The sequence below is a fragment of the Marmota marmota genome, unplaced genomic scaffold (assembly GCF_001458135.2).
Source record: "Marmota marmota marmota unplaced genomic scaffold, marMar, whole genome shotgun sequence".
NCBI lineage: Eukaryota > Metazoa > Chordata > Mammalia > Rodentia > Sciuridae > Marmota > Marmota marmota.
In genome coordinates, this window is record NW_026000108.1 from 9,165,628 (window position 1) to 9,188,787 (window position 23,160).

The window sequence follows — 23,160 nt, forward strand, 5'->3', positions numbered from 1 at the left end:
GTGTCAGGAAGCAGAGAGACAGACTCCACTCACTAGGGACAACATCTACTTCAAAGTCACACCCCCAGTGACCTACATCCTCCAGCCATACCCTATCACCCAGTTAATCCCTATCAGGGAATTAATGCACTGATTAGGTTAAGGCTCTCCTAACCCAATCATTTCACCTTTGAACCTTCTTGCATTATCTTACACATGAGCTTTTAGGGGACACCTAATATCTAAACCATAGCACTCTCCTTCTTTCCTTCCTTCTATCTTTCTCCTCCTTTTCAAATTGAACACCATGTATATCTACTTTTGTGTGAATCACTGGGAGGTTAAGTTTGCATTTAAAAATCGAGATTCCCCAGGACTGGAGTTTGCGAAGGGGTAAACTTGGTGCCCAGGCAGACATCCCAGGCACGGCTGCCTGCAGGCATCAGGCTCTCCCTCTGCTTCTGGAAGGACTCAGCACATGCCATCAGGGCAGTCTGTTAGTTGTGCTTTTCACAAGCTGCTATTCATACTTATTAAATATAAATGACAGTCTGTTTTGTTTCATCATTAGTTTCAATAGTTGCACATTCTCAGATAAACCTTATGGTATTTTGTTAGCATCATTGTAGGCAATGAAAATATTGGCATCACTTACATTTTGAAACTATTGTTTTGTTTTAGTCAGTTGTTTTGTTGCTGTGACCAACAGACCCAGCAAGAACAATGTCAAGGAGGAGAAGTTTACTTGGGGCTCATGGGTTCAGGTCGCAGTAGATAGAGGACTGACTCCGCAGCTCTGAGTCCAAGCTGAGCTGAACATGAAGGTGGAAGGGCTTGGAGGACGAAAGCAGCTCAGAACGTAGCAATAAGGAGCAGAGCAAGAGAGAGCTCTACTCACCAGCGACCTAATGTATCCCACAAAAGCACTTCCCCAGGACCTACCTCTGCTAGCCACACCCTACCTCTGTATAGCTACCACTCAGTTAATTCGTTCAAGTGAATCAATGCACTGATTAAGTTATGGTTCTCACAACTCAATCATTTCACCTCTAAATGTCTGTGCATTGTATCACACATTCTTTTTTTGGGAGACACCTCTTATCTAAACCATAACAGTTCTTCGATATCTATAGTTTAAGACATGTAATTCTGAGAGTTAAAATGAGCAATAACAACTGGCTATGGTAAAGCAAAGATATACATTAGCCTCATCAACCCCAAATGTTGTATGGTACATGGTTTGGTGCTAACCTTAGAAACAAATGACCAGTAGGGATCATGGTATTGCTCAAGACATTTAAACCTCATTTTTTCCCTATAAAATGAGAATGTTAATACCTACTTTAGTGAAGATTAAATGTCATCATGCATATACTGTTTAGACAATGCCAAAAGATAGTTCATATTTACTAATAGTTCAGGAGTGCTTATAGTTTTCTGTGCACAATATAAAGTACCTTATATATGCTGACTGTTTTTCAGAAAACCCCATAAAGAAGATGCTACTATCATCCATGTTTAATTTATTTTTTTGTATTGGGGAATGAACTCAGGGATGCTTTACCACTGAGCTACACTCCTAGTCCTTTTTTTTTTTTTTTAGTTTTAAACAGTGTCTTGCTAAGTTGCTGCAAGGTTCACCAAGTTGTGTAGACTGGCCTCAAACTTGTGATCCTCCTCCATCAGCCTCCAGAATTGCTGGGATTATAGGAGAGTACCACTGTGCCTGGCTATCATCCTCATTTTATCGATAAAGAAAGCAAGAGGCATAGTGCATTTAGGAAACTCTCAAAATTACACAGATAGTGATGTCACGAGAATTGAAACCCAGGAAGCCTGGTTGTAGATATCTTGTTGGTAACTGCCACACTGATAATACAGTAAGACACCTGCTTCTTACCTAAAGGGGTCATAGAATAAGGTCTAGGCCAAGTGCGTGGTCTTCATTCATTTGCAAACTACCTCTCTGCTCACCTCCTGTGCACATCAGGAAGGGCTGTGTCTTGCTCACCCCTATTCCCAGCATTCAGCTCAGCCCTTGCTTAATGAGTGATATAGGAACAGCGATCCATCTCCCCCTTGACCTTTTCAATACTCATAGTCTTTCCAGATGATTTAATAAAGTCTTGTTCTGTCTGGGAGCATCACCTGGAGTGAAATCTTTCTAGATTCCACTTTGAATCCAGTGCTTCTCACTTGATTCTGAGGTGAATCTTATTGAGATTCCATGAGCTTAGGCTGAACACATCAAAATGTTGTTTCCACCTGTGCTTAAAATTCCCACAGCTCACTGACTATAGATTTTTAGTCTTGAAATGAACCTTACATGAGAAAAAATAGGTATCCAAAGATATGAGGTTACTTTCTGCAACTTATGCAGATGGTTGGGGCTTGATTCAGCAAAAGTTCGGCACAACTTGGGTTTTATTTTGCACATCAAACATCAAATAAGTGTTTTATGAAAGATTTAAGGCATTCAAAATATTCAGAAGTGTATCATTTGTGGGAGTCTCTAACCATCTATGAACCAAACTAGACAACACTTTGGAAAAACTCAAATTATTCCACTAATGGAAACATTAGAAAAGAAGGTTCAAGTCAAGGGCTCTGTTTGAATCAAGATCCATTAAAATATTCCTTTAATAGATGAGCCATTTGTGGAATTATATTTTTCAAAGCAATGGCTGGTCCATTTTTCAAAATGAGTAGGTTTTGGTTGTACTTGAAAAGGAAGAAATTTGTGAACTTAGGGAATAGATACTTTCCTAAAGACAATATTAAGAGTGATCAAAGGTAATAGTGATTATTAGCTATTCAATGCCGGGTATTTACTGGTATTCCTGATGCGTGGCCCAGGTACAATCAATTACTCCTTCCTCGGAGCCACTTTTGTCCTTTGCTTATATTTCAGGCAAGGCAATAATCTCAACCTTATATTGCATGTGGCTTGTGTGTTAGGTATGAGCAGTGACTGCCTCTTTAATTGTTTTTAACAGGTGAGGTGAGTTATTTAAAGCCACATGTGACGTGTATGTGCATGACAGGTCTAGGATCAGGTCCAGATCCTGAGTCTCCAAGTTTTGGGGAAATAAGTAAAGACCAAACAGATGAGTATAAGTGAAGGCTCTTTGTTTGGAGCTGCCGTGGCAAGGAAGGCAGCCCTGACATTTGTGTTTTGGTACAAATTCACAGGTAGGCAGAGGAGCAGGAAGTGGGCAGAAGTGGAAGGAAGGGCGGGTGTCAGGGGTTGCCGGGCTGGAGGTTGTTGGCCGGGAATGTTGGTTTTTGGTCCTCAGTTGGAATCAAAGACAAGAATCAGTTAGGCTTTCAGTTATTAATCAAGTCTTGAGTGTTTTGGGATGATTGTAGGGGGCCAGGGAATCATTGTTGGCTGGCTTTCTGGACCAATTGGTGGGACAGTTGTCTGACTTCCTGGAATAGCCTCAATCACAGACAGCAGGCTGGGTTCCTGGGCGGATTCTAAAGACACTGGATGGGGTTTCTGGGTCGGCTGCTCCAGATTGGGGTTCAGAGTTCTTTTGGGTCCATGAAGGTCAGTTTGATTTCCCATCTGTCCATTGTGTGTGCATTCAGTCTGTCAGTCTGTCTTGTTCCTTCCAGATCAGGCCTCAGCAGGCATTCTGTAAAGAGCCAGAGAGAAAGTATTTTCAGCTTTGCAAGCTGTGCAGTCTCTGTGGCCATCACTCAACTCTGGCATTTAGCTTGAAAGCAGACGCAGGCAATAGGTAGAGAATGGGTTTTGGCTGTGTTCCACTAAAACTTTACTCTCAAAAATAAGCAGTAGGTCTGATTTGGCCCTACTGCCCTAGTTCATTGACCCTGTTCTAAAATAATTTCCACAAAATTTACAAATGTGTGAGTAACAGCTGTCTCTTATGTTGTGACTCACGCTCTCCTGACCTGTTTCAGTGCTATGAAAGCTATGATCATTGTGGCCTAATTTCTGAGAGGTGACACATATAAGAAGCATAATTCAAAAACCAAAAAAAATTTAGAATTTCATTATTTTTTCCTTTTTCTCAAAATATATTTATATTACTCATTTTATGACTAAAAGGACACTTCGTATCCTGCTGTTACACACCCCCATTTCCTAACCTTGGTTACCAAACTCTTCTTCAGTCCCCTTGATGCCCAGTGACTCAGCACCATCTTCCCCTCAACACATACCAGGCAAGAGCAATACCGTCAGGTATTGCAATATGGCTGCATGTCTCCAGGTATCCCATGCAGAGAGAATAGTATCCAGAGGAAGCAGAGGCCATTTCTTTTCCTGTATCCCCTTGCGAGTGAAGAGCCTTCTCCCACTGCCTCCCAGCATACTCACCCTCAAGTCTCATGGGCTCAATAGCATCAAACCTAAGTTAACCCAGTTTAGAGCAAGGGGGCTTCCATGACTGGCTTAGATCAGGCCAGGGTCACCTGCTGAGGCTGGGAACACATCTTTGGGGGAGGGTTGATGTGAATGAATGAATTGGAGGTTCCACAGGAAGGAGAGGGAATTAACATGAAGAAGCCAACCAGCTGTGTGTTCAGCAAGAGGCAAAGGGGTAAGTAGAGCAGCTGCTGTGCAGAAAAGGCAGCAGGAGAGAAGAGAGGGCTGTGAGGAACCCATCTCCAGGTTTTTAGCACTCCTTAAAGTAGCAATGGTCAAGATTCCTCGTGGCAGATGGAAGGCTTGGATTTGTGGGTAAATCGTTGGCGCTGACCTTCCTATCAGCATATTGCATGCTAGGCAGGAGCAGGTGCAAGCAAACTGGCCAAGATGGTCTGTCTTCCTTATCCCCAGTCTGATTTTGATGTCTACTTTTACACTTTCCACAAATCTCACCCTCTTGTGCATGGAGGGCCTTGCACACCCCACCATGAGTTCTTTGAGCAGGAGTGCAGGAGTTCTTTGGAGAGGGAAACACGGGCATGAACCCTGTCTTGCCTGTTCTGCTTGCAGAATTGGACAAGTTACCTGGCCATGAAGGACAGTATCTACCCCACCTATGAAGAGGGATGCCGGCTGCCTTCCTAGCTCAGGTAGTTGTTGCGAGGATTCATGTATAAAATAGATTTTCAGGAAGTACCTGGCCCTGGTTTTTCCTTTGGATGAATCAAACCTATTGATACTCATTGTTCCCTGAGTCACTTCCTTCTTTTGTGAGTTTCTATCTTCACATGTAACTTCATGCTATTTCTTCTTCCTACACTGCCATCCCCGACAGCTACGATGTCTCTCCCTGTCATCTCCATCTGGGATCTTATCTACTGAAGCAGAGCTCATATTTATTTTATTTATGAATTTACCAATTACCGCCAGCTCATAGCATATAACCTGGAACAATAAATACTTGCTGAAAAATGAATGAGCGGAAAACAAGAGAACATATGTGCAAATGTTTGTAAACTTAGGGAATGATGCGAATGCAAGATACTCTGTTCTCTCCACCTCCAAAAGCTTAGCATAGATCTCTCTGGAGAGTAGGCACGCAGCTGTGGTAGTCCATGTGTCCTGGGTACAAAGTAGAGCAGAACTATGAGGCTGTTTTAATCAAAATGTGGAATGTTTTAGAGCATGAGAGGACTTGTCTTGTGTCTGACCATTATCTATCTTGCCTTGAGGTTGTCCAGTGTCTAATGGCAAATAGATAATGTCCTGCCTCCACTTGCCTCCTTCAAACTAAGATGAACACTGTCAATTGACCATGATGCTGTCCCACGGAGCCTGGGCATAGCTTCCACATTTTTTTAGAGCTGTTTTTACAGGTGGCTAGTACCAACTGATCAGAACTGGCCCTTAAATTGAAAGTTAAACTCTATTAATTCCAGAGTATTTTTGCAGGGCAGGGCAGGTTCCTGGGGATTGAAACCAGGTTGCTTATTGCTTAGGGCCTCGCTCTCACTAAATTGCTGAGGCTGGCCTTGAACTCACAGGCCTCATGCTTCAGCCTCCCCAGCCATTGGGATTGCAGGCATGAGCCACTGCACCTGGCCAGAGTATTCTTCTTTTGCTTGCTTGTTAGTTTTCTACCAATAGAGACACTCTCCTGCTGATCACTTGTTCATTCTCCTCCTTCGGCTATTAGAAAGTTCTTATTTCCAAATACAACCTCTCCTGTGGTAAAATGTGGCTGCTTTTGCCTTTCAGCCAGAACAAGTATCTCAAAGAAATATGATTTGTTTTTGTTTCTACAACGTAAGAGAAATATCAAAGGAGAAGTGAATCAATCCACCTCAGTGAGGTCTCTGAGAAATGTAAGCCCCCGTGCACTGGGCCGCACCTGGAACACCAGATTCACTTTTAAGTGTACCTCTGTTTCCACAATATACTGCTCTTATGCACCCTTCTTATCACTTAAAACACTTTACAAACGTTTCCTAATTGATTTATTATCCTGGAACTGGTTCAGAACCCAGCAAGAAGAGTTATTAAAAAGCCAGAGGAACTGATTTATGATGAAATTTTAAGAACTGAATAGGATCCGAACTCTGACCAAACAAGGGTCTATGGCAGATACCTTAGCTACCTGTAATTGCCTGGCAGTGTCTGAACTCCGGAGAAAGGCAGGGGTTATTTCACTTGACCGTTAGAGGTTTCAAAACAGAAATATTATTTATTTATTTATTTTTTAAGTGAAGAAAAATTCAGTGAGGCAGATTGATTCCCTAGGGAAGTGGGCAGTCTCAGAAAGCTGCACACTCAAGGTTGCACTCAAGGTCGATCAAGGTCAGAATAGGGAGTGATGCTCTTGTATAGTCAGGAAAACACAAGCACCTCTTCTAACGCATTTTTCTTGTCCTCCTCTCTCTAACAGCCTATCTGTTTTGAATATATGATTTTGGGAGACTTTATTATCTTTGTGTCTCTGGAAATAAATGGAGAATCTGCAACACTAAACCAAAGACAAATGACTCTCTAATCCACTGTGGAGAATGCTCTCTGCCAAAAAGATTGTGTCTGTGCTTATAGGCACCAAAATGGGCACTGACATAGTTAGTCCCTCCAGGTAGCTGACTTAGAAAATCTCAAGTTTGTGGAAAATGTATAATGATAATATCAACAAAAACTGTTCATAGGTTCTTTGTGTTTCAAAAAACCCTTTGAATTTTATTGTTTTAAAGATGCAGGTCTTTCAAAGATAAATATTGTTTCTTTGCTCCACATAATTAATTTATAAACACACTCACTCCCAAAGCTTACATGACTATTTATGATGCACACCATATGAACTAGCTAATTTGGGGACAAAGAAGAGTTTTGAGGAAATTGAAAGCATCACTCCTCTCCGAAGGGTGATAATGGTGAGGACAGCTTTGCTTCTCTGTGGCTGAATTCTTCTCAGAGGGGACAGGAGGCCTGGGACTTTAGTCACCCATAGGGTCTGTGCTTCATTCCTAGTCAGATAAGGCACCAGTGGAAATCAGAGCACTGCCCCAGGCGAGGCTGAACTTCAGAGTTAATGGAAAGACCAAACTTTAATATTCCAGAGCCCAGGGTTCACAGAAGGAATGAGTTTAATGCAGTAAATTTGTTCAAAAAGATGGGCAGATCCAGAAGAGAGTTTGAGGACTGTCCATGAGTGAAAGGATTGCAGGAGGGGGCTTAAAGAGGGAGGGAGAGAAAGTTAAGCAAATGATTCAGGTGCAAAGACTCAGGGTCCCTATGACACAGTTCCAGGGAGTCCCATTCTCATTGCATTGAATCTGAGTGGCGTCCCTGGAGTTGGGGGACAAAGAAGAACAGAAGAGGCTTGAACAGAGACTTACGGGATGCAGAGGAGGAGATCCGAAGTGCTCTTCAGAAGCGTTTGCAGAGCTTCGGAGGAGGTGACATTTAAGTGAATTCAAGGTGATGTGGAATTAACTGGAAGATGGAATGAATTAAATTTCAGGCATAGGAAAAAGTGGTTGCAAATCTAAAGGGGTCAGGAGAACATGGGCTGTCCTGGGCCTGGACTGTGGAATGGAAGGAGGACACACTTGGGTAGAGAAGCAGGCATGGCTGGGAGCAGTGCTTATCTGTGGAGAGCGCGAACGGCCTGTCGGAGGGTGAGTGTCATTCTGCAGGTAGGGAGAAGCGGCGGCAGAACGTCATAGCAAGGTCCTTGATCAGAAAGTGATTTGGAAAGATCACACGTTCAATAGTGTGAAGGATGGAGGTGGGTGAGACTAGTGACAGAGGACTGGTTAGGAGGTCATTGAAATAATCTGGGCAAGAAATAATGAGGGTCTCAAACAGCCACTGAATGGGGACTGTGGAGGTAACAGGGACACATCCTGATGGCTATTTCCTTTACCTCTTGCTTATGTCTGTCTCCTTCCAGATGAAATCAGGTTGGGTGTCTTTCACATTTAGGTCACTGCTGAATAGCATGTGGAGATATCTAGAAATGATTTAATTTTCACTTGCTTAGGCACAGAGATTGACAAATAACTGGAATAATAGAATCTGGCGTGTTCTTTTTAATCTGAAAAATAGTTCTGCTTTATTAATAGTGGGATGCAGTTCAAAACCCCTTGCCACACTTATTTTTTTCTCATTGATATTTTAGTGTGTTTTCATTCATATTTACATGAAAATACGTAGTCTAGGTGAAATGCATATATTTAACAGACTTGAGAATACACTGAAAAAAAGATTTTGCATTCTACTTCTTCCCCTTCATCTTTTTTCTATAAATATTTTCCAGTCCACGAATAATTCTTAGTAAACATAATTTTGAATGATTGCATAGTTCCTTTTATATTGTTATATTACTATTGGAGTAAGTAATTGTGGGTATTTAAGTCGTTTATGCTTTTTAGCTATTATTCATAATGTTATAATGCACCTTTTTTTCAAGAATGTTCATGACAGTTTAAAAAATAATGGTCCCAAGTAGAACATAGCCCAAATAGTTATCTGCAGAAGAATAACCAAATTGTTGTACATTCTCACAATGAATATGAAGTGATATGAAGGAAAAAAGTATTGAAACACAGAACAAAAATGAATCACAGAAATATTATGTTGAGTGAATAATACTGGGCACAGAAGAGGGCATGTTGTATGATTTCATTTACACGTAGTTCTGGGCAAACAGAACAATGGTAGGACAGATCAGACAAGTGGTTTGGGGATACAACTGGCGGGAATGGGCTGGATGGAACTTTCCTGGAATGATGAAAATAGTCTATGTTTTGAATGAAATGAGGGTGATGTGCATATATACATTTGTCACAGTTCATCACACTCTACCTTTAAAATCCACGAATCTTGTATATAAATTATGCCTTAATTTTTAACATTTCTAACACTTCTTTCTCTGGATTGATGAAATTTATGCAATTTCTTGTAGTATGGAAAGGTTGTATTAAGCATGTCCCATAGGTTGAAAACCACGGATTTCAAGTCATCGACTCTGATGTTGCAGGGAACAAGATGCAAAAAATATGACAGCAAGTCTCAAGCAGTAGGCCTACCACAATCTCCTGTGTTTATGGCCCTCCCACAAGATACCTAACGTACGAGACTGCTGTGCAGGGCTATAAAAGAACCTGCACAGTCTATTCTGAGAAATGGTCACTTCAATAAATAAGATAAGTGGAAGAACAAGGATGTAAGAAATTTAAAAACTTTTAGAAGGTCAACTAAGCCTGGGGAGATAAAACTCAATAGTATAGGGACAGATAGAAATGGAATGGAGTTTTCTGTGTCTTAGATAGAAAATTACAAGGCGCTGCTTGAGCTTGTAGCTGCTATTAGAGGAGGACCTTGCAGGAGGGCAATTTACCAACCAGCTAGGATCCTGATCCCACCTGCGTAAAGGAAACTGATGGACAACTTCCTTTAGACCTAATTTTTTTTTTTTTTTTTTTTGGTACCAGAGATTGAACACAGGGACACCTGACCATTGGGCCACATCCCCAGCTCTATTTTGTATTTTATTTAGAGACAGGGATTCACTGAGTTGCTTAGTGCCTTGCCATTGCTGAGGCTGACTTTGAACTTGTGATCCTTCTGTCTCAGCCTCCCGAGCCACTGGGATTTCAGGAACATGCCACCAGGCCTGGCTCCTTTAGAATTATCACTGTGATGAGAAATGTCCCTTTCAGCAAGGGGACTAAATTATGGCCAGGTCAAAAATGGTCTGTCTTGTTCTGGATGGTAGCTGCCTGGGGGTATACAATTGTCAAAACTCATAAAAATGAACATCAAAGACCAGTATATTGTATTAATATCAGTATGTCAATAAAAATCACATAAATAATAAAAAAGAGAAGAACAGAATAAATATTTTTCTCCTCTTTGCTACCATCCCAATGGCAAATTAACAGCCATTAAGTAGCTGGGCAAATAGTGCTAGAATTGTCAGAGTCAGAATTAATGTTTGGAGGAGTGGTCACATTTATTTAATGCATCTGGGAGGTCCAGGTCATCAGTGAGGAGTAGATGAACTGACCAGAGCAGAGGCACTGGAGCATGCTATTGTCTTCTCTGGCCAGGAACAAGGCAGAGAAAGTCCCTCTGTGAACTTGGATCCCAGCGTGGGGATAACAAATGGGTTTCATCTTCTCTCATCCGTGAGTACCACAGGGAGTAAATGAGGACACCAAGACCTCATCCTGGTTCAAAAAGGAGACTCGGCATTGATTGGTGATGTCTGTGAGGGTGTGATAGGGTGGGTTGCAGGCATGTATGCCAAATATTGGCTAACTACTCTTGGCCAGAGGTTTTACTTGAGGAAATTGGATGGGGGCTGGATTCTCTAGACTACTAGAATTCTTTCTAGTGTCATGAGTTTTGGCTGTGGTGCTACTGGGAATATTCAGGCATACTGGACTGGAGAGATCAGATTCCATTTCTTCTAGAAACTTTCAAAGAGGAAACTGGTTTATCCAAGATGAGGCTTGGCATCAGTGTAAACCAGGTCCATGAAATGGTGATCAAAGTCAAATAAAATGGGGGTTGGGGATGTGAGTGTGGCCTAATTGGGAGGCCCCGGATCCCCCCTACTGGATGAGGGCATAACCCCAGGGGATTTGTAGGAGGGTGATTGTTGTCATGGTGCACAACTGGTTTGGACCATGAATAAAAAACTATGGATCGATGAATCCATGGTTCCTTTAACTCCCCCCCCCGCCCCGACACACACATTGAGGACAGGCCTGGTATCAGGACCTGGAGTTCAGGGATCAAATTTATACATTTCTAATCCCCACTCTGGAAGTTTCCTCTGGGTCCTTCCAAGTCTCTAACCTCCTGCTCTGGAATAATCACTGTGGTGACAGGTTGTCACAGCTTGCCTGAGAATGGCATTGCTGGAACTGAGGGATTTCCTGGAATGTGGGGTGTTAGGGAAAGCTGGGAAAATCCTGGGTAAAACAGGACAATTTGTCACCCACATCCCTTCAGGTCTGACCTCAGTCATCACTGATTAACTTTGCTTGGTTTTGAACTTGGTTTCATGGAGTCAGACTCTATGTATCCTTGCATCTGGCTTCTATCACGTAGCAGTGAATCTGTGTGAGTTCAGCCCTATCAATGGATGTAGCAATAGTCTTTTGTTTTTCCTTTTTTTCTTTTTGCTGAAGAGGATTCTCTTGTATGAACGTACTTCACTTTGTCCATTCTCCTGTTGGAAGGTTTCTGATGTGAATTATAAAGAAAAAGTGCTTCCTTATGAATCTATCAGTACTTTCATCTTTCATATATGCTGATTAGCCTACAAAACACACTTGTCTTTACAGTAAGTCTCCTCAAATTCTTAGGATTAGGAGAAGGGGTAAATCACAAGCATTTCTTAGTCCACCTCACATGATGGAAGGCATGGAGGGCTACTGGGCTTATTTTGCAAGGGCACTAATCCTTCATGAAGTCTGCTCCCTCATACCCCAATCACTCCCCAGACATTCCACCTCTAAGTACCATCAAATTAGGGTTTGGATCTCCACCTAAGAATTTGTGGGAGGGCACAAAGGTTCAGACCATAGTGCAAATCTACAATTAAATCAGGTTGATAAGTAGTTTATTTCCTTAAGACAATATCAGGGACTGTGCCAGGGACTAGGTTAAATGTTTAGTGATTTGATTTCATGGTAACTTTCTTTTTTAAAATATTTTTTAGATGTCAATGAACCTTTATTTTATTCATTTATTTATATGCACTGCTGAGACTCAAACCTAATGCCTCATACATGCTAGGCAAATGTTCCTATCACTGAGCCACAACCCCAACTTATGATATCTTTTTATGGCAACACCATCATGACCCATTTTGTAACTGAAAGCGTGGTCCTTATTTTCGATGCCAATCCAATAATGAAGACAAAGTCTTGAGAAAAAGGAAAAAGAAGGTTTATTGCTTTGCTAGCAAAGGAGAAACACAGGGGACTCCTGTCCCAAACGCTGTGATTCTTCCCATCACAGGGAGCTTTTATAGAGGTGACTCAGAGAAAATGAGATTAGAGAGGAGAGATCAGGGAGAAGTTTAGGGAAAAGAAGATCAAGGAGGAGAAGTTTAGGGAAAAGAAGATTAGGAAGAAAATTTAGGGAAAAGAAAAACACGTAGTCAAGGCATCAAGTGAACCACTGTTACAATTTAACCAATGAGAAATTTGAGGCATAGGGAGGTTAAGCGATTAATATATTCCAGAGGTAGAATTTGAATCCGGGCAGTCTGCCCAAGAGCTGGTTTTCTTGACCACTTCACTCAATGCCTCTATAGAAATAAAAAGACTAATAGGATACTGAAATCTGTAGGACCCTGTAACCTTAGAGGGTAAGTGCTGTCCTGCCTACCCTAGGTTATATATACTTATAACTTTAAAGTGACATGCAGAAATCAGTAACTGAAGTTCCATGGCTTTTCCCTAAAGATCTACCACACCTTGTCCCTGATTCAGATGGACACTGATTTTCCATGATATATTCAAGGTGATAAACACGATATTCCAAGAGTTATGGTAGCTGTCTTGTTCTGTGTTTCCAACACTGAATGCTGTGAGGAGAGAAGAGAGAAAGTTGAGATCGCGATTTTATTAGCAGAGTGAAAATCACGGTTAACCACATTGTGCCTCTGGGAATATTGAGGCTCTGGAAGCTGTCAACTTGGACAGGAGGGAAGTGTTGTCCACAGGTTCCTAGGGCCTGAGGGTCTGGAGAGAAGGGACCTGGGTTTGGTGGAATGGGGTTAATCAGTACCATCTTTAACTGAATTGTTTTCCACATAAACCAAGGGCTGAAGTGAAGTGGGCAGATAACACCAATAATTGCTTTATTTCAAGGGTGAGTCATTTCTGGCCTGGGGCACTAGGTCCAGATTTCAGTTTGATTCCATTGCATTCCCATGGTCACCGGTCACTCCTGCTTTAGCACAGAGATTGATTTCTATCCTGGTGGACTAGTGTGACAAACTACTCTGGGAGGTATTTAAAAGTTTAGCTATTAAAACAGAAGAAAGTCTGTGAATAACTGAAGGTTAAAAGAACACAGGGCCCTGGTGAACAATGACAGCCACTTAAAATGAAAAATCTTCTGACTTTCCACTTTCCTGTCTGTATTCCTCTCTTACCAGTTTTCTCTTTCTCCCCACTTTTCTTTCTTCTCTGTGGATGGCTTCCTCTCTCCTTCGCCCTTCGCTTTCTTCCATACATCTTCTCCTCACTAACTGGCTACTATGGGTAATGGAAGCAGTAACCTTTGGATGTGAAGAGCAACCCTCAGAGTTCACAGATCAGGAAACTGAGGCATATAAAGCAGGATGTGAAGCAGAGTCAGAATGTAAACCTGCCTCTTGTGATTCACCAACCAATATCCTTATTTTTCAATAATTTTTTGGTGCAGGAGATTGAACATAGGGCCTTGTGCATGCTAAACTCAGGCTCTACCCCTGAGCTATACCCTCAGGCCCTCATGATTCTTTAGCATTTGCTAAATGTATTTTAAAAATTTTTTATGCTAAAGATATTACATGGCCTTTAAAAATATGTTTAAAAATAGAGAAGCTGAAAAGAAAACAATAAAAATTGAAATGAAAAAACAATCTCTGGGTAAAAGTCATTTTACCCAGAGATAAACATTATTAGCAATTTAAGTATATGTTCTCCCAATCTCCTTTCTATTCAAATGAGCAGAATTGACATTTATTTTAATAAAATATATTCTATTGCAGAGACACATTTGAACCTTGATTTTCATGCTTGATTTTTAACAGAAGCATAGTATTCCAAATTATGGCTGTACCATAATCAACATAACCATTTGTGGCACTTACTGAGCAAATTTTCTTGTTTTCAGTTTACGAGCAGGTGGATGAGTCACTTGATATGTCCTAAATAGGAGAGGAAAGATCTCCAGCAATCCTACATGTACAGCTTTTTATTCAAAGCTTTAAACTGACTTTTCTCCCAATGGGTTGCCACCTCTCACCAGGAAGCAAAGGGACAATTCCATCTCTGGTTGTGTTGCTGGAATTACTTTATTTCTTGTGACTTCCTTTGCCCTTCTGTTCCCATACACGGTACAGAATCCACTCCATGCGTGCTTCCTTCCTTTGCTCTCCGACTCATCTTGAAACCAATGGCTTCTTCCTGCTGCCATGTCTAATTGCCATTGGCTTTGTCCAATGCCTTCCTTTTTTGGGTAATTTTTAACTTAAGTTCCTTCTTCCATTCCTTCTACCCCTCTTTTCTTCCTTCCTTTCTTTCCTCTTCTTCCCTCCTCACCCTTCCCCTACTCTCCCCTTTATTCTTTCCCTCTTCCATCCTTCCTTCCTTTCTTCCATCCTGCCTCCAGATTTGTTGAGGTATAATTGTTAAATAAACATTGCATATATTTGCAGTGTACAATGAAATGCTTTGATATTGCACACACTGTGTAGTGATCACCATAATCACGCTAAGGAACACACCCACTGCTTCGAATGGTTATTATTGGGTGGTGAGAATATTTAAGATCTATTCTCAGAAATTTTCACATATATAATATGTTATTATTAACTTATAATTGATGTATTATAATTGATGTATATCAATATTCTCTCTCTCTCTCTCTTTCTCTCTCTGGTACTGGGGATTGAACCCAAGAGTGCTTTACCACTGAGCTACATCCTCAGCCTTTTTAATATTTGGTTTAGAGACAGGGTCTTCCTAAGTTGCTTAGGGCCTCACTAAATTGCTGAGACTGGCCTTGAACTCACGATCTTCCTGCCTCAGCCTCCTGGCTGCCGGGATTATAGGTGTGAGCACCGCACCCAGCAATATTCTCTTGAACCAGAAAATAGTGCTTGCAGGGCACATGCCAAACATAACCAGGGAGGGCAAAATAGAAACTTGATCATTTTCAGCACTTGGCACTTTACAGTTTATAAATACTTACCTGCCCTGGGAAAGGTAGACATAGACATCCCTGACAGGGTCCATGGAGAGTCTCTCTCACTATTATAATCACAAATCAGACACAGTTTTGGGGATTTTCCAATTTCAAAGATGAAGTGGCACAGGTAATGTAGTGGGTAAGAGTGCAGACTTCGAAGGCAGAGAGACCTCAGCTGAATCTCACCTTCGCCCTAACTTGCTGTGGAAGTTTGATAGATAATACAGGTTAATCAACTGAATCTCAGCTTCTTCATTTGAAATTAAGGAATATAGTGGGCCCTCACCGAAAGGCTTTGGCAAGGACTTAAAGAATAATACACTCAATGCGTTCAGCATGGTACCTGAAGTTCAACTCAGTCAATGAGGGTATAGTGAGACCGTTACCTTATTTTGCTTCATCTCTTTATTCAAGGTCAATGCTTATGTTTTTGATAATAGAAAGTGAAAATTAAAGTGACAGCCATAGAATTATTCCTTACATATGTATCTGAATAGATCAAACATGTTGGGTTTAAATTAAAAAATGGGAACTTTGATCACAAGAACTTGATGAGGAGCAGGAGACTTAAAGTTTTGAGAGCATCTTAATAGACATATGTAGAGTGAAGTACTTAACTTTTCATGTTCTCAACACTATCAGGCTTGTATGTGACTGACTTTAAGGGTCTGGAGCTGCACGCTGAGCTTTCTGGGTAATGGTCTGTTTCAGGGAAACTGCACAATCAAGCTTCCTGAGTCTAAGCAGGTGGACCGGCTGCCCTTGGGTTTTGGAACTGGACTGGAGCTGTCATTCCACTTACTCAGACCGACATGACCTTCTTTCCACACCTGAGGCTGTTTTCTGTGAGCCAAATATGGATATGCCAGGTGCAGAAAAGAAGTTCTTTGCTGTGGAGAATAATTTGGAGTAATATCTGCTCATAAACAGAGTCGTTTCCTCTGAAAGTGATGCATTAGCAGCTGGGCTGGCCACTCGGCACTGTTCTTTCAGGCAGAACAACAGAAGGTCTGAATCACCTTCCGGAAGCACCTTGTGGCAATTTGCTAATTATTTTTATGAGGCCAGATCAGCAATAAAGGTGGCCTTCCTTCTTCGTTCTTTTTCCTAGCCATGTGATGGGAGAGACCATTTCTCAAGCCTGCATATGAGAGCCCAGCCTGCCAGGTGAGGGGGGTGTGGAGCCTGATGGCCAGATTGCTTTGCACTCTTTGCCTTTGCACGTCCTTGTTCTGGTCCTGAGTTTTTGTCCTTCTTGGAGTTGGAAGCTGTGTTGTTTTCCTTGAGTTGCCATAACAAAATACCATACACTGAGTGGCTTAGTTCAACAGAAATGCTTCTTTCGTAGTTGTAGGGGCTAGAAGTCTGAAAGCAAGGTACTTGGCAGAGTCATGCTCTCTCCTAAGCCTCTAGAGGAGAACAAGCTCTGAGCTTGTGGTGCTGCCCGCCATCCTCCGCACTGTTCCTCTTGCAGCTGTGACACTCTGGTGGGTCTCTACCTTCATCGTCACTTTGCATTTTCCCTGTCTGTATCTGTCTCTGTATCTTTAATAATAAGGATGCCAGTCATATTAGATTAAGGGCTCACCCCACTCTTCTTAATGAATTGCATCTGTGGTAACCCTAGTTCCGAACAAGTTCACATTAGAAGACACTGAGAGTGGGATTTCAGCAAATCATTTTTGGGAAAGCAATGGAAGCAGAAGGTATCCAAGGATACCATATTTATGAAGGCTTGGGCATCCTTTGCAATTGCCTGAGGTTGGTTAAGAGCTGCTTCAAGTGTATACTTGGTAGGTAGGTGGAGAGGGGCTCAGTTCCAAGCATATGCTCATTGTACACACGTGTGTTATGAGCATGTCCTTGGTGAGCTACTTTCTTTTGTTTAAGTGAACACAGTAATTTAGTAAGACGGTAGCATTCAAACCAACAAATAAAAGAGGACTTCCATCTCCCTTCTGAATCATCATCCATATTTGAGGGTCACCATCATTCCCGAGGCAACTCTTCTGTGACACAAGCCTTGTTTCCTGAGGGAAGGAAAAAAATGTGCATGGTCATATTGAAAGTACCACAGGAAAGTTAAAACTCTAGAGTTAGATGTTTAAGAAAACCAAACTCTTTTAACCAACAGGGCAGCTTTGAAATTTAATGAAAATCTTCTGAGACATACTACAATGCCATTTCATGAAAATATGGGCGGTTCTGTGGTGAATTTCATCCACAGTGACTTAAGTGCTGTACTAATTTTAGAAATTATGCTGTATACAGAGCTTCTGCATCCTGACCACATTTAATTCAATATTTCCAAATCCTGTGGAGGTGTAGTCCCCTCTGGAGACAGTACCAACTCTACTCAGACAAGATATTCCAGGATTTTGAGACTATTTCATTCCTTAATTATATTACAGATATATACTTGGCATAGTAGGAAAAATCTGAATGTTAAATTAGCTGTGTGAGTCTGGGCCTCAGTTTCCCCAATTATATAAAAAAATAAAGTACAATGAAGACTTTGAATTTCTGACTTCTAAGGTTGTCTCTCACATCTATCCTTCTTGTAGTCTATGGTTTGTAATGATTTTTTTCTAGATCATTTTGGAAGGTAGATCAGGGAATTAACCAGGATTTTAGGGGACTGTCTGTGCTTTGGCATTCTGCTCAGTTCTGCTGACAAAAATCTTCTGTTGCATGAAGGATTTCCCTGGTATTCGACCTCCACGTTTTTCAGGCTTGTCGATGCCTGTAGCACAGCAGTGACCTTGCAAAGTGAAACAGCCACTTTGCATTTCTTTCTGCCAGCAATCATGCTCTCCAAAGGCTGTCCCAGAGATTATTGATGAGGGGGCATGGCCCAATGTGATCCCTAATATTTGTGTAGCTCTTTAGACTTTCCACAATGAATTCATGAACACTCATTTATTTAATCCCCATGATAGTCTGAAGGTAGGCTAGACTGGCATTATTATTCTCATTTGAAGAATGAGGAAGCCAAAGAACATTGAGGCTATATTGCCTTAACAAGGTCACAGAGTAAACTAGTGGCAGAGGAAGGACTGGAATACAAATTACAAATTTTTCTGGCTTCTAGTTCAAGTTTCTTTCTATCATATTACATTCAAATTGAACCCACAGATAAAGAAAGGAAAGAACTTAATGTTCTCCTACTGTGTGCCAGAAAATATATTACACAGAATCCAAACCATCATGTTTTTGATCCCAAGGACTGTATTCTTTCCATTCCCAGTATTTCTTTCTTGATACCTGGATGCAAAACTGTAAGTTCCAGGTGCAGTGACATAAAACTGATCAAGTAGGTTTGGTTTCATAGGTAACTCAAACACTCTCAGTTGTGCAGGGCTAGTACAGTTAGGGATGAAAACAGCTCTGGACTGAGATCGTCTTCTGTGTCCTCCAGGGAGATTCCACGGTAGGCGAGTAAGAGTGATGGGAGCTGTCAGGAAATGTGTGTTGCTTTCCCTCCACAAGAGACCCCTGGAAGACAGAAAGACCCACGAATGTTGCTTTCCTCTCACTTCCTGGTGTGCTCTTTGGAAATGCCCGGAAGTCTTTATGGCTGCTCTGAAGACTTTTTCCCCTGGTGGCTGGGCCCACAGTGATCTTGATAGGGACTGAGCTGGAGGAAGTATTGTTAAATCACTGCAATAGTGCCTGTCTTATTTTCTTCATTGGCCATTGGTACATCAGATAATATTATGTGATTGTGTTATGGAAATAGAGCTCATTATAAGAAGACAAGATTGTGTTTCCGTGAGAGAATGGGCTTGGGTTACCAGAGCTGTTCTGGGTTCTTGGGAAAGTACATTAAATCCCTGGGCTCCAGTTTTCCCATTTTTCTTGGTGGTGGTTCTGAGGCTTCAAGGAGATGATGTATGTAGAGTGCCACACCCCGTGTTTGGGCCTTTTGTATAGTTAGTCCTGGACAAGAAGCTCTTCTTTCTTCTCACCTCTCTTTTGAGTTAACGATATGATTTTGTTAAGGTATTCTGGGATAAGGAACATTTTATTTGAAAGTGGTTTATGATCTTCAAGAACAAATATCAGAGCTTTAGAAAGAAGTTCTCAGTGTTATTTCCTCCCAGCAAGCCTTAATAGCATGTTAATTGTTCCTCTTCTGTGTATTTGGCATTTCTTCCTTCTGGGAACTTTCTTCCCTCTCTCCATATATTTCTTGTAGGGATTGATAAAGAGTGGCTCTGCCTTCCTTACTACAGTGATTGGTCCAGGGTGGACACATGATCCTAGGAAGAGCCAATCACAGTCTTTATTGGAGTTTGCTGTGGTTGCAGTGGATAAAGAGCAGCACCCTTTGCTGAGAGTTAGCTGTGTGCAAGGGTGAACCTGAAGCTGCTGGTGGCTGTCTTTGATGCCTTTAGAAAGAGCCTCCTGAGGATTAAGCCCCCATGATGGAAAGTGAAACAAACAAAAAAAAATTAAAAAGAAAGATTACTCATGGTGTATTGGAACCTTTGAATCTATTTGACCGTGCTTAAGTTCACCCTTGCTCTTCTTCTGACTGCTTGATTCTCTGAGACCAAACATCCTTTATTGTTTAATTTTTCTTTTTTTTTTGCCTTTTGATTGAAAAAAACCCTAATGTTTACTTGGAATGGGTGGATAAAATGAGGGTTCTGGTGTCATAGGAAGCATGTAATGAAGAGGTACCTATAGAAGAAGGCAGGTAAGGTGTTAAAGAGGATCACTGAAGACTTATTTTGCCTAATCACAGTAGTCAGGAGCTGGCTTGTTTTTCAGAATAGACTTACATAAAAAAAGCAGGGCCCATGTATTGACTCCTGATTTCTAACACTGTTATAAAAATGATAGACATTTTTGAGGATCTGTCTCCTGTCCCAAATCCTATGTGTTTTTTTAGGCATGATTATAGGCAATTAGAAAGCTCTGCCTGGCAGTCCTCAGGGGGAAGATGCTCTCCTTGCATCAAATAGCCAGCACATTGCAGTTGTCTGAAGGGAGATGCAGTAAGGACTCAGTCCTGGGGCCAGCCATGTTCATTGGCTGCATTCCTAGACTGGTGACTCCTTCTGGAAGTCCCCATAGAGAGTTTTGGTGGAGGTGCTTTTCTCCTTTTGATTCAGCATCTTTCTACTCCTAGCCTTTCTGTCCTTCTCCTCCAAGCTGACATGTTCCTAGGAGGCAGGAGCCTTTTGTTCAGGGCTCCTTCATAGCCAGACTCTTTCTCCACCTGTGCTGCATCCATCTGATTCTCAGGTGTGCCATTCTGTGAGAAAAGTGGACCCCGAGGAGATGGCAGCTTTTCTGTCTATTGTTTGCAGTGTTGCAGTAAGTGAATGAAGCCTTGATTGGTACTTTCATTTTGGCTCGTTGTTGGAATTGACCACCTGGACACCTGGCAGCTTGACAGTTTGAAATTCATTCCTGTGGGTTTTTCTAACCATTATCATGCATGATTTTCCAGACTGGCTAGGAACAGAGAAATGTGTCTGGGAGTGAAGCTCACACTTCGTGCAGGATTTTCAACCCCAGCTGTCCATTTAAAGATACTGATGCTCAGGTCCCCTCTCAAACTAGTTATATTGGAATTTCCATGACTACATTTCAAACATGGTAATTTAAAAACTCTTGGTGACCTAATATTAGCCAAGATTGCGAACATTGTTTAAGAGGCATCAGAGTCCTAATCTGTGACATGAATAGCATAGCTTCCGGAGGTTTTGTTCATCTACTGGATGAAAATCGTATTAGGGTAGTGTCTGGAAAACTGCAATTCTCCTGTGGGTGGTAACTAATCCAAAGATGGATGAAACAATATCGATCCATTGCATGAGTCTGTGCATGTGTGTGTATTCTTTGTTGGAAGGATGGACCAGGGAGTAAGGGAATAAAGAATCCAGAATCAAGGAATAGCCAACGCTAGGCCTGAGTGTCCAGAAGCACAGTAAATCAGAGCATGGGGCTTCTGAGATCTTTTAAGTGAACATGGTCCCTTATATATGGGGCAGCTCAGTCCTCTTTGGTCTTGGAGACTGCCAACTGCTTATTTTCGAGGGATGAATCTTGGATTTTCCTTTCCAACTAGCCAACTGTGAGGAATCTTCCTGCTTATCCCATTTCTTCTGGCCATTATTCCAGAGATGTGCCAAAATGCATTCTATTGTCATGCATAACTAATTAGAACAAACTACCAAGGTAAAGCTCCAACTGCTGAAGGAGTTAGTGGTTAGTGGCTGGAGGGGACAGCCTTGGAGGGGACAGACCTGGTCTTGCTGCAAAGCTGCATCCTTGGGCCAGTTTCTGAGCTTTCCCCTCATCTGCAATGAGATAGGTATGTCCTACCAACTTTCTAGGGCTTCTGGGGGTTTATTTATATGAGCAGCTCCAGAAGGTGGAGTTTCTTTCTCTGGTCATTCACAATAGGAGAATGTTCCTGGAGGTTTTAGAGGAGGCGGCAGTCAGAGGAAATTCATCACCAATGTGATCTGAATATTACGCAAAGAGGACAAAGAAGGCTTTGAACGTAGCTTTGTTTAATACACTTTAATGACAACATTATTTTCCTGTTTTTTTAAAATCATACATAGTTGTCTTTAGATGATCATACAGATTTACAAGCTATGAGCTCTTCGGCTCAATTCATAGAATAAAGATTACTTTAGGTATCAATAGAGTCACACATGGAAATCTGCTTGACTGTTTCTTATGGGATAAAGATATTCATTTTCCTGATTCCTTATTGAAAGCCTTTTCTCAATCATTTTTAAATTGGTGGCCACCAGAGGGGAGTGGAGTAAGGGGAGAAGGTATGGGGGTAGGAAGGATAGTAGAATGATCGGACACTATTACCCTATGTACATATATGATTACACGACCTGTGTGATTCTATATCATGTACAACCAGAAGAATGAGAAGTTATACTCCATGTATATATGATGTGCCAAGATGCATTCTGTTTTCATGCATAACTGATTAGAACAAATAAATACAAAACAAAACAAAATTTGTGGCTAGTTATTATGGCAGGATAAACTGAAGAGGGGAAACCAGACTGCTTTCCCTTCCAATGCAGCCATCCTTCAGTACAACTACCTGTTCAAGTTCTAGCCATTTGAGGAATAAAATTGGTTTAACTTGGAAGTCAACCAAGACTACTTAAGACACTCTGTGAAAGGGTCTGAGCTTCTATTTAGCATCCATAGGAAAAGCTGTGGTCAACTTATAAGGTCCATTGTGGATGTGGATTGATGTTTGGTGTCGCATGTTTCCCACATCAGTATGCTGCTCACCTCAGCCAGCCCCAGTTTTCTATCATGCTGCCTGGTTCTTCTCTCCACCTTTTATCTTCTTGCAGGATATTAGCAGAACTCAGAAAGAAAATTAGGAGATGGTGACATCTATTAACCACTCCCTTCTTGATGTGTGCTTGGAATTTTGTTCATATTTTAGCTAGTACCTCTACCTAATGCATGGTAATGACGCTTTGTTTATTATCATTGCATGTCTCTTTCCATTGTCACTCTGTAGATGTCTTGAAGCTAAAGACTGTTAGTCTTTTTTCTTGTGTTATCTATACCTTCTGCCTCCCACTCCTAAACCTGGTTACCAGGCTGTACATAATAATCATTCAGTTTTATTATATAGTTCAAATTTTCATCTCTACTTTTTAAATCACCCCATATATGGACAGCAAAAATATCTTTCTAAAACATGATCTTGTCCAATTTCTACTTAAAACTCTTCAATGACCCCAATTTTCTAAAGGATAAAGTTCAAGTTCTAAATCCTTTGTTTTAGCAAAAAAAAAAAAAAAAAAAAA

The 23,160-nt window shown here is 41.4% G+C and overlaps 1 long non-coding RNA gene across 2 annotated transcripts in view; it reads left to right on the forward strand.

Moving 5' to 3' along the window:
* The first annotated feature begins 16,047 nt into the window (after positions 1 to 16,047).
* Positions 16,048 to 23,160, forward strand: part of LOC125610933 — a 44,780-nt gene continuing 37,667 nt past the window's right edge. Inside the window, exon 1 of one of the 2 annotated variants that reach the window (XR_007341021.1) lies at positions 16,048 to 16,510. This is a non-coding gene — a long non-coding RNA (uncharacterized LOC125610933). The other variant, XR_007341022.1, reaches the window with a different exon arrangement.